Here is a 13,393-nt window from a genome sequence, read left to right as displayed (position 1 = left end):
TAACATACTTGAATTGGGATCACAAAAGTCAACAAATAACTGTTTTCAACACTCAACGAATTTTGCTAAGTCTGGGATCACTGACAGCCTGCCAAGCCGACTTTGATCATGATTTTACTCAGTTTACGTTGAGAATTGGAACACGATCATTGAACAACATTTGTAACAGGTACTTAGGTCTACAAAGTTGGTTTAGTAACCTAGCGCTAATTCGTCACGGATTGGAAGATCAATCATCACCAAAACTCGTCGTCACGATCAGTACCGAGGCTAACTAACGAACTGAATCATGGCGTCGTGGCCGACTGGCTTCAGGTGCTGATCGCCGCATGGCATGGGAGACGGCCGCGCGTCACCGCTGGTCTATCCGCGCAGGCCACGATGCGCCTGAGCGCGCCTTCATCACGCCAGCTACCGCCCGCTCCCTCCCAGTGCTCCCATTTCGCTTCTGGCTTCCTTCTTCACCGCAAGCGCAGCAGCGAGCTCCTCCCTGCCTCCGCCGTCGCCATTAGAGACTCCAGCTCGTGCCTAGCCACTCCAGCACCATCGCCATAGCTCCACCGTCTCCCCAGCACCCCATTGCTTCTCCCCGTGCCCGCTGACAGCACTTGGTAAGCCACCGCAGCACATGCAAGCTCGCCGGAGTTCCGCCGTGAGCCCCGTCGTCGTGGCCACGCTGCCACAGTCCTCCTCCCGCTCAGTTAGCTAGCGCGCTAGGTCCCCCAGCGTTCATAGATGCTTGTCCGCACCTTAGGTTGAGCCGCCGTGGCCTCTTCCGGCGTACCGCCGTGGTCCAGCCCCGCTGTTCCGCCATGGCCGCCGCCGTCAGCTCTAGGGTCGGCAATAGGTCTGGCCAAATGGCTCAGTAGGTTCGCTAGGTCACGTAGAGCACGTAGCGTAGATGCCATCGCCGGCGAAGCTCGCCGTCGACGAGCCGCAGCCGCGCAGTGCGAAGCAGCGCCGCTGCTCTGCTTCGAGTCGATGACATGTGGGGTCCCTTGACCACCGGGTCCCACCGGTCAGCGACTCCATGTTTGAAGGCTAACTCATTTGATTCCAGTTTTTGATTTCTTTTGTGATTTTCATATCTTCAGTTTGGTAGCTCCTAAATTTGTGAAATAAATATGGTTGTGTTCCTTAGAAAGTGTAGTATTTAGGAAAAATATGTTCTTAGCTTCAACAGTAGAAATTTCTAGAGATTTAAATAGGGATTTGAAATGTGCTTTTGAATGCATTTAAATTTATTTATTTTATATCTAGAGTTCCTGTGCTCCAAAAATTTTGAAATTTTGGTGGTAAGCTAGTCTTAGCATATATGAGCTTTGGTAAAAATTTGAGGACCAGTGCATGGGTAGAATTATAGTTATAGATTTTTCTTTCATGGATAGTCAATCCTTGCATGAATTTTCATAAATTAATTATGAGTCCAAAATTCATGAAATTTGTTGGAGGTAATCCTAGTACCATATGGATGTTAAGAAAAATAGGAAATCTGTTGCTTGACACTTTTCAAGAGGATTTTCCATTTATGTTATTTCAAGCCTTGCTGCCTTATCATTTTTGTATAGGATGTTCTACTTGGTAAAATGACATGAAATTTTTATAGTAGTCCTTTGATAGCATTAGTAAGGCACTGTAAATTTTTGAGAATTTATGAAGTACATCTGATATATGTTTATTATTTAACCTAGATATCTAAATAAAATAATAAAGGCATTTAAATAAATAGTTTGGGCTCCACCATTATATTATCTAAAATGTATTTGGAATGCTTAAACTGTTGGTAGGTTTTATGTTGTCAAATTTTGAATGATTACATGAAGTAGAAGCATTGTTACTTTGTATTGCATATTGAATAGTTCCCGGACAGATTCTGTTGTTTGATGAGTTGCATGTGAAACTAATGTGTACTGTAAAAATGGTTAATAACAAAGTTGTAGAGAATTTGATAAGCTTTCCAGAAAGTCCAGGATCACTGTTTTGGGATTAGTGGAACTCCAGTTATGAGTGAAACAAGTTGCTACTGTTTGCGGCATAGTCGATGCATTGTAGAAGTAGTTAAGTAATAATCGAGAAGAGATATGCACCTACTCAATCAACGTGATGCACTTGTTAACATATATGCATTCGTAATACTTATACCATACTCATGCATCTAGGATCGGAGGAAGAGATCACGTTGCTGGAATTTGAAGAAGCAGAGGAAGGGAACCCGCAGGAGGATCCGCAAGCCGCAGCTCCCGAAGGCGTGGAGCAGAACCCTGAAGAGCTTCCGGAGTGTCCTGACCATTGCCCTACTTCCTTGCTGCGAGGCAAGCCCCGGAGCATTATAAGTCTCCCAGTAATTTACAAATATTTACTTACGTATTTATAATTGATGCATTAGGTTATAAGAGTTGAATAAAACCACTTGATGCATGTACATTCCTTGTCCAGATATTACACCTTTAACCGGTATAGGTCCAGGATCGAATATATATGCTTAGCCATGCTTAGACCGGTAGAAGTCGGGTGATGTCCTGTCACCTGTGAGATATAGGTGGATACCGGAGCATGGTTGGCTATATCTGCTATCGTGGAACAGAACCATGAGGTAAAAGTAAATTGAGACTGGATGGGAAGTCGATAGAGAAGCAACAAGACATGGAGGTCTTGGGTGTGGACTTATCCCTATCTGTGTCGATTAAGGACCGTACCGTTGTTGGCGCTTCTGACAAGATTGAACGCATGCCTCTCACTTAGCTGGCCGGATAACTCGTTTCGACCGCGAAGCCGAGTAATTCAACTCAGGCCAGGAACCGTTATGTTGTGCGCTCCTTCCGGGGAACGATCAGACTGAGCCCAAGGGCAGGCTTGGCTTGAGCATCCTGGCATCTGGTGTTCCAGATTGTGCGGCGCAGTACGGACCTGCGAAATGTGTACTGGAGTTGTACCAAAGGTGACCTAAGGCTATCGTGGCTGGTAGACCTGGGTTTGTGTTAGGAATAAATTCTCAGCTGGTTGAAATCGATTTGAATCGTCGTCTCTCCCGGATAGTGAGAAACTTAGCTAGTCCCAACATCGTAGCAACTATATTATGAAACATGATGGTTCAGATGAATATGGAATTACAATACCTGCTATGGTTACTATTGTATGCTTCTAAATGATATACCACATGTTTGGCACAGGATAGTTGCAAATCTAGAAGTGGATAGTTATAATTAACTTGATAAAGGAATCATAATTGTACAACGGGTAATTGCCTTTTACGCAAAATGTTGTCAAGTTACGTCCACTTATACAGCCTTGCATAATCCTTGGAGTCATTTTATTTCTGGTTCATGACGGGTAAGTCTAGCTGAGTACCTTCTCGTACTCAGGGTTTATTTTCTCATTGTTGCAGATGGCACTATGTATCATGGTTATTGCAAGAGTTGCTTCTATCCCGCTGTGGATGAGGAGTAAGCTTTGGGCAGGCTTCTCTAAGTAATTCCTATCTTTGCTTTTGTGGACCGTGATCTGGTTTGGCACTGTATCAAACTATGTTGGAAACTTTATCTTCAAACTTATTTGCTTCCGCTTTATTTATCAAACTCGGTTTGTAATAACTTTTATTCGTACTCTGATGATGAAAAGTATCTGTAAACTTTATGTAATATGTGGCATGTATGTTGAATCCTGTACGATCTTGGTTGTTGTAAATCGTTTATCGAGACCCGTCGTGGTACTCGACGGACTACCGGGTTTATATGGGTTCAAGTATGATGGTGCGACCGCTTGCGGATTGCCATTGTACTTGTATTCTTATAAATTGGTCGGTTCTGTGACAGCGTATGTCGTACCTTCGGGATTCCATGCGACATCTAAAACTGGTGCGCAACATGAGGGCAAAGAGCGACCCGTGGTTTGCAGAATACTTGTTGCGCGTCGGTGGAGGATCTGAGGAGGCGACTGTTGATGATGAAATCCATCTTCCTCATGATATATGCATACCACACACCGAGGAAGATAGTGACCTTGATACTCTAATTGATTGCATATTCCCTAACCTCAATGCAAATATGTCAAGCAAAGATTATATCACCTCTCGAGCGATCTTATCTACGTGGAACGACTGGGTTGATATGATTAATATGAAGATGATAGGTAGTTTCCACGGGAAAGAGATGGTGTACCATAGTTTTGACTGTGCGGTGGATGATCCGCACAACTACTACCCTGAGGAATTCCTTAACACTTTGACACCCAATGGTCTACCTCCACATGTGTTGAAGCTCAAGATTGGTTGTCCGGTCATACTGCTTAGAAACATTGACCCTACAAACAGACTTTGTAATGGTACCAGGCTTATCATACGGGGGTTTCAAAAGAATACCATAGACGCGAAAATTGTGTTGGGACAGCACGCTGGAAAGCGGGTTTTTCTGCCTCGTATACCCTTATGCCCGTCGGACGATGAGATGTTCCCTTTCCAATTTAAGCGAAAGCAGTTCCCTATTCGGCTCAGCTTCGCGATGACCGTTAACAAGTCATAGGGGCAGACTATCCCTAACATTGGGGTATACTTAACGGAACCAGTGTTCTCGCACAACCAATTATATGTGGCGCTATCAAGAGCTACGGCAATATCGAACATTAGGATCCTAGTCGTGCCGGCTGCTGAGAAGGACGTGAACAAGGGGAAAGGGAAGGGGAAGAAGAAAGCGACAATGGATATATTCACAAAGAATGTCGTATATAAAGAGGTTCAAACTCCATAAAAGAGGTAAAGCATCATACGTCGATATATAGTTTTTTAATATCAAATGGTACTTTAACTTTAAAAATTAACAAACAACTTATATGAGGTTCTAACTCCATAAAAGAGGTAATGCATCATACGTCGATACATATTTTTTTTAATATCAAATGGTACTTTAACTTTAAAAATTAACAAACAACTTATATGCAGGATACTTCTAACTACAGCTTCAGCCGTCTGCATGCTTCAACTGCAAGAAGTCAAACGTCGCATCTTGGACTAGAAAATCTTCTGGATCATCATTGATTGGTGACCAACTGCACCTTGGTATTCATGCAAAGCACGTTCTCTTAGTCGAACTATTGAGAGATTAGATTCTTAACTGTAGAATAGTTTCTAAAACATGTATTGTGAAACACAAACTTGTTATGATTATCTTTCCGTAGCACTTGATTCCTAAAGAAGTGGAAGCTTATCTTTCGCGTATCGTAGGCATGAAGTGATGCGACAATTGAAGTTGATGTTTTAGTTTTGCATTCAAATTTAGAGTTATATTTTAACTATCTATCTTTCGTGAAGACTTATATAATATTGATTGGAATATTATGATTGCGGTATCTATTTTAGAAAACAGTATAACACACGCTCATACATATGTTATCGTGGTATTACGTGTTCCAGTTGCAACGCACGGGTATTTACCTAGTTCAAATAAAAACCTTATACACCTCCTGCAGCAACTTCTCTGAGCACATTCCAGAGATCAAGCCAGCAATCTATAGATTAACTAAGCCACTACAAATGTGTCACCACGGATGTAATCAATTGAGTTGTTCAGTTTGATGGTCATTTACTACTTTGTTGTCTCTCCTGGTCATAAGTGTATGTGTATGACTAAGTAATAGGCGTTGATTAGGGGTAGGAGGCCGCCTCTAAGGGCACTCCCAATGCAGAAACCACTATAGTTTCTATGGGCATTAATTGTACTGCCACCTAAGCATTTTGCTGATGTGGCAAGATAGTTATTGAAGAGAGAGAACAAAAATCATAGAAACCGGGTCTAAGTTAGAAACCATGTCTACACGAGAACCAAGACACGAAGGGATGTGATTGGTAGCGAATGGAGAGAGAGTACATGTGATTGGATAAAAAGTTGTTCTGTAGAAACTATCCATTGGAACCATGGTTTCTATACATAGTGTCTATAAAAATTAATAGATATAGAAACTATACGTAGTTTCTAGCATTGGGACTGCCCTAAGGAAGTAGCGTCCACACACGTCTCCATATAGGCTTTCTCTTTGACCTCACGTAACCTACCCCACGGTGGCCCGTCAAAGTTGTAGAGGGTGATTGTCCCGAAGAAAAGGCACTAGTGATGACATGCGAGCGTCCCCGCCAACACCAAACGCCACGCGCAGCCATAGGAAGATCGATGCCCTTAACCTCAACGTATAGAAACGGGGCATAGAGAGGTGAGGGAGCCAACCACAACGGCGAAGGGTCAACCCATCACCCCAGGAAACCGCAACACAGATCTGGTCGCCGCCCTAGGGAAGGACCGGGCCCCCAGGCACCCATGCCATGGGCCATGGAGACGAAGCCCCAACGGTCATGGAGGTTGACAAGCATCGTGCAGCACACGCCTAGCAAAGGACATATAGGCCATGGGCGGACAATGCCACAAGAAGCCCGCAAGAGCACAGACTGCCCACCACCGGATCCAGGTGAAACTGGCCACAGTTGCCACAGTCACTGCAGCAAGACGGTTCTAACTGAACGGACTAAAATACTGGAGTAGTTACATGAGCAGCTCTCGAACGGAAGGCTCCGCAGAGCCGTGTGACAGAAAGGCGAGCGGCCAGAGATGAAATATTTAAGAGCAAAATTTACCGTCGGTCCCTCAGCTTAGCTGGCGGTGTCATTCAGGTCCCTGAACTTTTAAAGTGGTATCTGTAGGTCCCTAGATTTGGCAGACGGTGTCATCCAAGTCCCTAAATTTGTCAGACGGTGTCATCCAGGTCCCTGAACTTTCAAGGTGCTCACCACAGGTCCCTAAACTTGGCAGGCAGTGTCATCTCGGTCCCTGAACTTTTAACGTGATCACCGCAGGTCCCTAAACTTGGCCGACAGTATCATCCCGGTCTAAATGTGGCCTATCCCACTCTATAAACTGACGTGGCATGCTGATTGTACGTTAGACGTGGAACCAACATATATCAATTAATCAATCATTATTTATATAATATTTATCATAGAATTATAAATTATATAAAATAATTTACATTAACAAAAAATAAATTAAAGTATTAAAATAATTTACAACAACAAATATATTAGGTTTAAACTATAATACTATAACACTATTATTAAAACTTTTAATACTATAATACTATAATACTATAATACTATAATATTATTATAATACTATAATACTACTATTAAATGCAGTATAGTATTATAGTATAATACTATGCTACTATTAATAATACTATTATTAAAAGTTCTAATACTATAATACTAATAGTAGTATTATAGTATTAGAACTTTTAATAATAATGTTATAGTATTACAAGTTTTAATAATAGTATTATAGTACTAATAATAGAGAAAAGTTACTTCTATAATACTACTATTAAAACTTTTAAAATAATACCAAAATTAGAAGTAACTTTTAATAGAGAAAACTTTTAATACTATAGGAATTTTAATATTATTTTAATACTATTAATGATACATAAATATTAAATTAATTTTAGTATTTTTTTATTTTAGTTTAAACCTAATATATTTGTTGTTGTAAATTATTTTAATACTTTAATTTATTTTTTGCTAATGTAAATTATTTTATATAATCTATAATTTCATGATAAATATTATATAAATAATGATTGATTAATTGACACATGTTGGATCCACGTCCAACGTAAGTATATGGTTAACTAAAAATCACTAGCACTAGCACACATTCACATTCGTAAAAGCCAAATCGGTATTCGGTAAATCCCTCACGTTGGTGGTCTTGCCGTCCTGGTGGTCTGCAAGCCTGGTGCGGTGGTGCCTGGTGGGATGGTGGGCGCGTCGGTGTTCTGGACGCCGGGGCGCTCGGGCACTGTGGCACTGCCACGTGCTGGGCGCTCTGCCCCTTAGGGCAGTCCTAATGCTTGAAAATACGCAGAGTTTTCATAACAACCACGAGTAAGTAAGAAACCATTTCTAGAAACTACCTCACACAATGCTGATTTCTTTCGGTAATAAATGTTATCTTTTTTCTCTTTCTCTCTCCCAACTCCATCTTTTTCCTCCAACTACTACTTCTCTTCTTCATCGAACAAGGACAGCGAGGGGAGAGGAGGCCGTTGGTCGCTGGCGCAACAAGGGGCGGACGGCGGGCGTGGCCTAGGCGGAGGCGTGGACGGCGATGGCTACACGGACGGCGCGCACGGCTTGGTCGTCGATGAGCTTGGCCTAACCTCGTGCTCACCCTCACCATGGATCTCGCAAGCACAGATCCAGTCGCGAGGCCAGGACGAGCGCGTGCAGTGAGCGGCGAGCGCGCAACGGCCAACAGGCGAGCGCGCGGCGGCCAGCACGAGAGCGGGGCGGCCGACGGGTGAGCGTGGCTCGCCATCGCGGGCCCCATCTAGATAGAAACTACTGGTTTAGGCTAAAATTGTGGTGTCTTTCTGCCTCGGTTCAAGAGTAGACATGGTTTCCTTCCTCTGAAACGGTTTCCTCTATTTTGCTTCTCTTTCCTCGTTAAGCTGTTTTGTCAGTATTTTGCTTAGATGGCAAGTTATTTATTAGAGATAGAAACCACTGTTAACGTCCTATTGGACCTCGTGCCCCCCTGCCGCTAGGAGCCTCAATTCGGTAGGCCCCGGCCGCCCCACTTGGCCGCGTCCACGACACCTGTCCTGCCGCAGCTCGTCGGGACTGGAGTCAGGAGAACCCAAGAAGGCGAGAGGGGCGGGATTGGGGATTTTGCCGAACAGCTGAAGCCGAAGCGCCGAACGGACTACTGGACGACCTCGCCATCGAGGAAAAGCGAAGGCCAACTTCTCAAAGCCCCATGATACTTCAGCCCAACTCGACCAAGCCCACGGTCACTGGTGGGCCTAACGCGTCCGAAGAGCATGTTCTCAAAGTTTCCTCCTTTTTTTTTTTCTGTTCTCAACTTTGCATAGATATAGACACCCTTCACGGAAAGGAGACATTTTTTACATCAATCATCGAGCCAAAACAAATACAATTTCTGACCAAACATCTACACCAACAACTTTTTTATACTATATAGAGAATTAGACCGCATGTTCGCTGGTTGGTTTCTGGGCTGGTTTGGACTGGTTGGTGCTGGTTTATTGTGAAAGAAAAACACTGTTGACTAGCTGGTTTGGGCTGGCTGAAACCACCCGGCGAACAGGCTGAGAGAAAGAAAACAAAAACGCTTTGCGGACTCCGATGCGTGCCCACTAACTTTTTTCCGGCCGTTTCGTTTTCGACGACGCCTTTGTTTCAGTTCACAGCGACCAAGTTCGAACGAAATTTGCTAGTAGAGGTAGAGTAAAGCGAGGTGGATTAGGTAAGTGTTGCTTGCACAAGCAGCTGGACACTGGACACACAGCAGAAGGTCAGCAGCCTGCGCCTTTGCTTTATCCTTTATATCTCGCATTGCCATCGCCATTGCCCTGGACCTGAAGCTGAACGCGACGTCTGTTCATCCCATTTGTAATTGGTTAGCTGGAAGCAGCACTCGCTTGCTTGCTTCTGGGCTCTCAACAGTGACAGGCAGCAGTGGCAGCTCAGCTAGCTAACCGCTTTCCGCCACTCCCTCTCTCGCTGTGATAATCACTGTTCACCATCCGTCCATTATCCAATACATTTTCTTTGTGTGTTCTGTTTTTGTTTTTTTTTTATGATGATGATGAATGAATTATGTCAAACAAAACCTGCCTGCCTGACAAATATTCAGAAACAGATATAGTTCGTCCCTTTGACCGAGAGAGCATTATTGTGATGATTTTTTTTTGTATTATTAGTATTGCTTATCATTTGGGGTCGTGCTCGTGGCGAAGACCACGGGATTTTGATTTAGGATTTGACAAATCGTGAGACGAACGGGTGACTGACCGGACCCAGTCCAAGTTGTTAGGATGTTCTAAACTCCAGGTGTAGATCTAGCGGGTAAAACAAATATCTGTTGATGTACCTTGATAGCTAGTGTGGCCGCAGTGACTGGAGATGAAGTGCAGTCGCAGTCCCTATGGCAACGCGAGGTACAGCGTCCCGGTGGTGGTACTGCAGAGGCGACGGCGGAGTCGGTGGGGCTTCCCATCGCTGGCAGCACACTTCTTTATATCGGATTAGTGTTTCTCTGTAGGTGTTTACGGTGGCTCAGGTCAACTTCGTAGTTAGAGCTCTGATCCCCACATTTCTTTTTATAGTACTGTGCGACAGGGGCCCACCAACCATATTAGGGTTGGACGACCCCGATCAAGGCATAGATCCAAGGGCCCAATAAGCCGTTGGGCCTATTAGTGGAGATCAACTAACATTCTCCCCCTTGATCTCCTACCACCTTTTAATTTCATATCATTTACTTTTGTTTATTCTATTACAAATTAGCGCATAGAGCATGTTTCATCGTCACGATCAATTGTTGATAGATTTAACAGCTACAACACATCACTCTGTTCTGAAATAGATATTTAACTTTGGGCCTTCTTTTGTCTAGGAATTTTAGGCTTTCCCTTAAACACATGCTAGCTACATGTTCCCTGAACACGTTGAGTGGTAAGCCTTTTGTAAGCGGATCCGTGAGTATATTTTTGGTACTTATATGCTCAAGACTTATGATATGATCTCGGACTTTATCTTTCACAACATAATACTTTATGTCAATGTGTTTGGCAGCCCCACTTGACTTATTATTGTGAGCATATTGTACTGCCGGATTATTATTGCAGTATAACTTAAGTGGTCTATAGATGTCGTCAACCACCATCAAACCGGGTATGAACTTCTTTAGCCAGTTCACCTGCCCCGTTGCCTTATAACACGCTACAAACTCGGTATACATTGTGGATGATGTAGTGACGATTTGCTTTGAGCTTTTCTATGAAATAGCTCCCCTTGCGAGAGTGAATACATATCCAGACGTGGATTTTCTATGATCTCCCGCATAATCAGAATTAGAATATCCCACTATATGGAGTGAATCTGATCTTCTATGTGTTATCATGAGGCTTTTCGTTCCTTGCAAATAACGCAAGATTTTCTTTACCATTTTTTATTGTTCTGTTCTAGGATTACTCTGGAATCTGCCAAGTAACCCGGTAACACATACCAAGTCAAGACGCGTACATACTTGAGCATATTACAAGCTTCCAACAGCTGAAGCACATGAAACCGCTTTCATTTGATCGATCTCATATTAGTTCTTGGGGCATTGAAAATCACTATATCTGTCGCCCTTGACTATAGGAGCAGGTGATGGGCTACGGGTGTGTTTGGTTGAGCTGTGGCTGTAGAAAAAAGCTGTTGTGGGCTGTGAGCTGTGGAAAAGCTGCTGTGGGTTGTGGGCTGTAGAAAAGCTGAAAGCTGTTTGGTTAAACAAGTATAAAATATACCTTCTATCTTTATCTTTCTTGAAACAACTATGTAAGAGCTTTTTATTCGACCAATTTTGAAAAGCAGAAAGCCAAAAGCCAAAAGCAGGGTCAAACCAGCTTTCAAAAATGTACTATGGAAAAGCAGCTGCTTCTGAAAAAGCAGCCTCCAAAAGCAGCCCCTTTGGTTGAGCTTTTGGCTTTTGGGACCAAAAGCCAAAACCAAAAGCTCAACCAAATAGACCCTATATTTGTGCATACTGAATTTCTTTAAGATCTTTTCTATGTATGCCTTTTATGACAGTCCTAATACCTATTTACTTCTATCTCGGTGAATCTCGATCCCTAGAACGAACGAAGCTTCACCAAGATCTTTCATATCAAATTTTGAGAACAAAACTTATTTATCTTCAGTAGTAGACTGACATCACTACTAGTAAGTAAGATATCATCCACATACAGGACAAGGAAGATTAGCTTCCCATTATTAAACTTTGCATAGACACAATTGTCCTCTATATTCTCTTTAAACCTAAAATTCTTTATTGTCTGATCAAACTTCAAGTACCACTGTCTTGAAGCTTGTTTTAATCCATAAATGGATTTCTTTAGGTGGCATTCTATTCGTTCTTTTCCTTCCATGACAAAACCTTTCGATTGTGCCATGTAAATATTTTCCTCCAAGTCCCCGTTGAGAAATACTGTCTTTACATCTATCTGATGTAATTCTAAATCGTAATATGCCACTAATGCCATTATGATTCTGAAGGAATCCTTACATGAGACTGGAGAAAATGTCTCATTGTAATCAATCCATTCTTTTTGCGCAAAGCCTTTTGCCACAAGTCATCTCTCTATATTCTCTTGAGAGTCAAGTTTTGTTTTGTAGACCCATTTACAACCTACTGTTTTGGCTTCTTTAGGAATTATTTTTAAGTCCCAAACTTTATTGGCATTCATAGATTTCATTTCATTTTCTATGGCCTCAAGCCACTTTGATGAATGATCACTTCTTATGGCTTCTTCAAATGAGGTGGGATCATTCTCCATTTAAAATTTATCAGTGTTGTATACTTTATAGTTAGCAGAAATAGCTGATTTTCTAACTCTTTGAGACTTTTTAGGGGGCCTCCACATTTGGCACATCTTCTGTTTGAGGCTGTTGTTGCTCCCTCTCATGTGTGGCAATAGGTTCTATAGGATCTTGAAGAACAAGTTCCTTATCGTCATTCATTGTTGCCACAGGCGGAATAACAATAGGTGCTGGAACCACAATATCTTATACTATTGGTGCAACGACAGTAGGTAGTGAGAAAAAATGACTCATGAATTATCGGAGTGGGCGCATACACCCACTTCTCTTCAAGGTTAATTTCTCGAGCTACTATGATCCCCCTCATCATTTTATCCTCTAGGAAGACAGCGTGTCTCGTTTCCACAAACTTTGTATGTCTGTCTGGACAGTAGAAACGAAAACCTTTTGACTTTTCTGGGCAGCCAATGAAATGGCAACGTACTATTTTGGGATCTAGCTTCTCAATATTTGGGTTAAATACTTTAGCCTCAGCAGGGCTTCCCCACACACGTAAGTGGTTTAGTGAGGGTACTCTTTCTGTCCACAACTCATACGGTGTTTTGGGCACCGACTTACTTGGTACTCTATTGAGGTTATGAATGACGGTTTTAACACCTCCATCCATAGGCTCAATGGTAAGGTGAAGTAACTTATCATACTGCGCACCATATCCATCAGGGTATGATTGCGTCTTTCAGCTACTCCATTCTGCTGAGGTTCACCCGGTGTAGTATACTGGGCTACTATGCCATTCTTCTGTAAGAACCTTGCAAAAGGTCTAGGAACTTAGCCATATGGGGTATACCGACCGTAGTACTCCCCCCACGGTTGGACCTGACTATCTTAATCTTTAAATTGCGTTGGATTTCAACTTCTGCCTTAAATATCTTAAATTTATCCAATGCTTCTGTTCTTTCTTTGATTGGATAAATATAGCCATAATAGAAGTAATTATCTGTGAACGTTATGAACGAATCATAAATATCC

At 42.6% G+C, this 13,393-nt stretch overlaps 1 pseudogene; it reads left to right on the top strand.

The window, feature by feature from the left end:
* Window positions 1-3,815: 3,815 nt before the first annotated feature.
* On the top strand, window positions 3,816-4,742 carry LOC136499425 (uncharacterized; annotated as a pseudogene).
* The last annotated feature ends 8,651 nt before the right edge of the window (window positions 4,743-13,393 follow it).

Source organism: Miscanthus floridulus, chromosome 13 (genome assembly GCF_019320115.1).
Source record: "Miscanthus floridulus cultivar M001 chromosome 13, ASM1932011v1, whole genome shotgun sequence".
Lineage (NCBI taxonomy): Eukaryota > Viridiplantae > Streptophyta > Magnoliopsida > Poales > Poaceae > Miscanthus > Miscanthus floridulus.
Note: the sequence above shows the minus strand (reverse complement) of the source record. Positions and strands in the feature narration are given on the sequence as shown.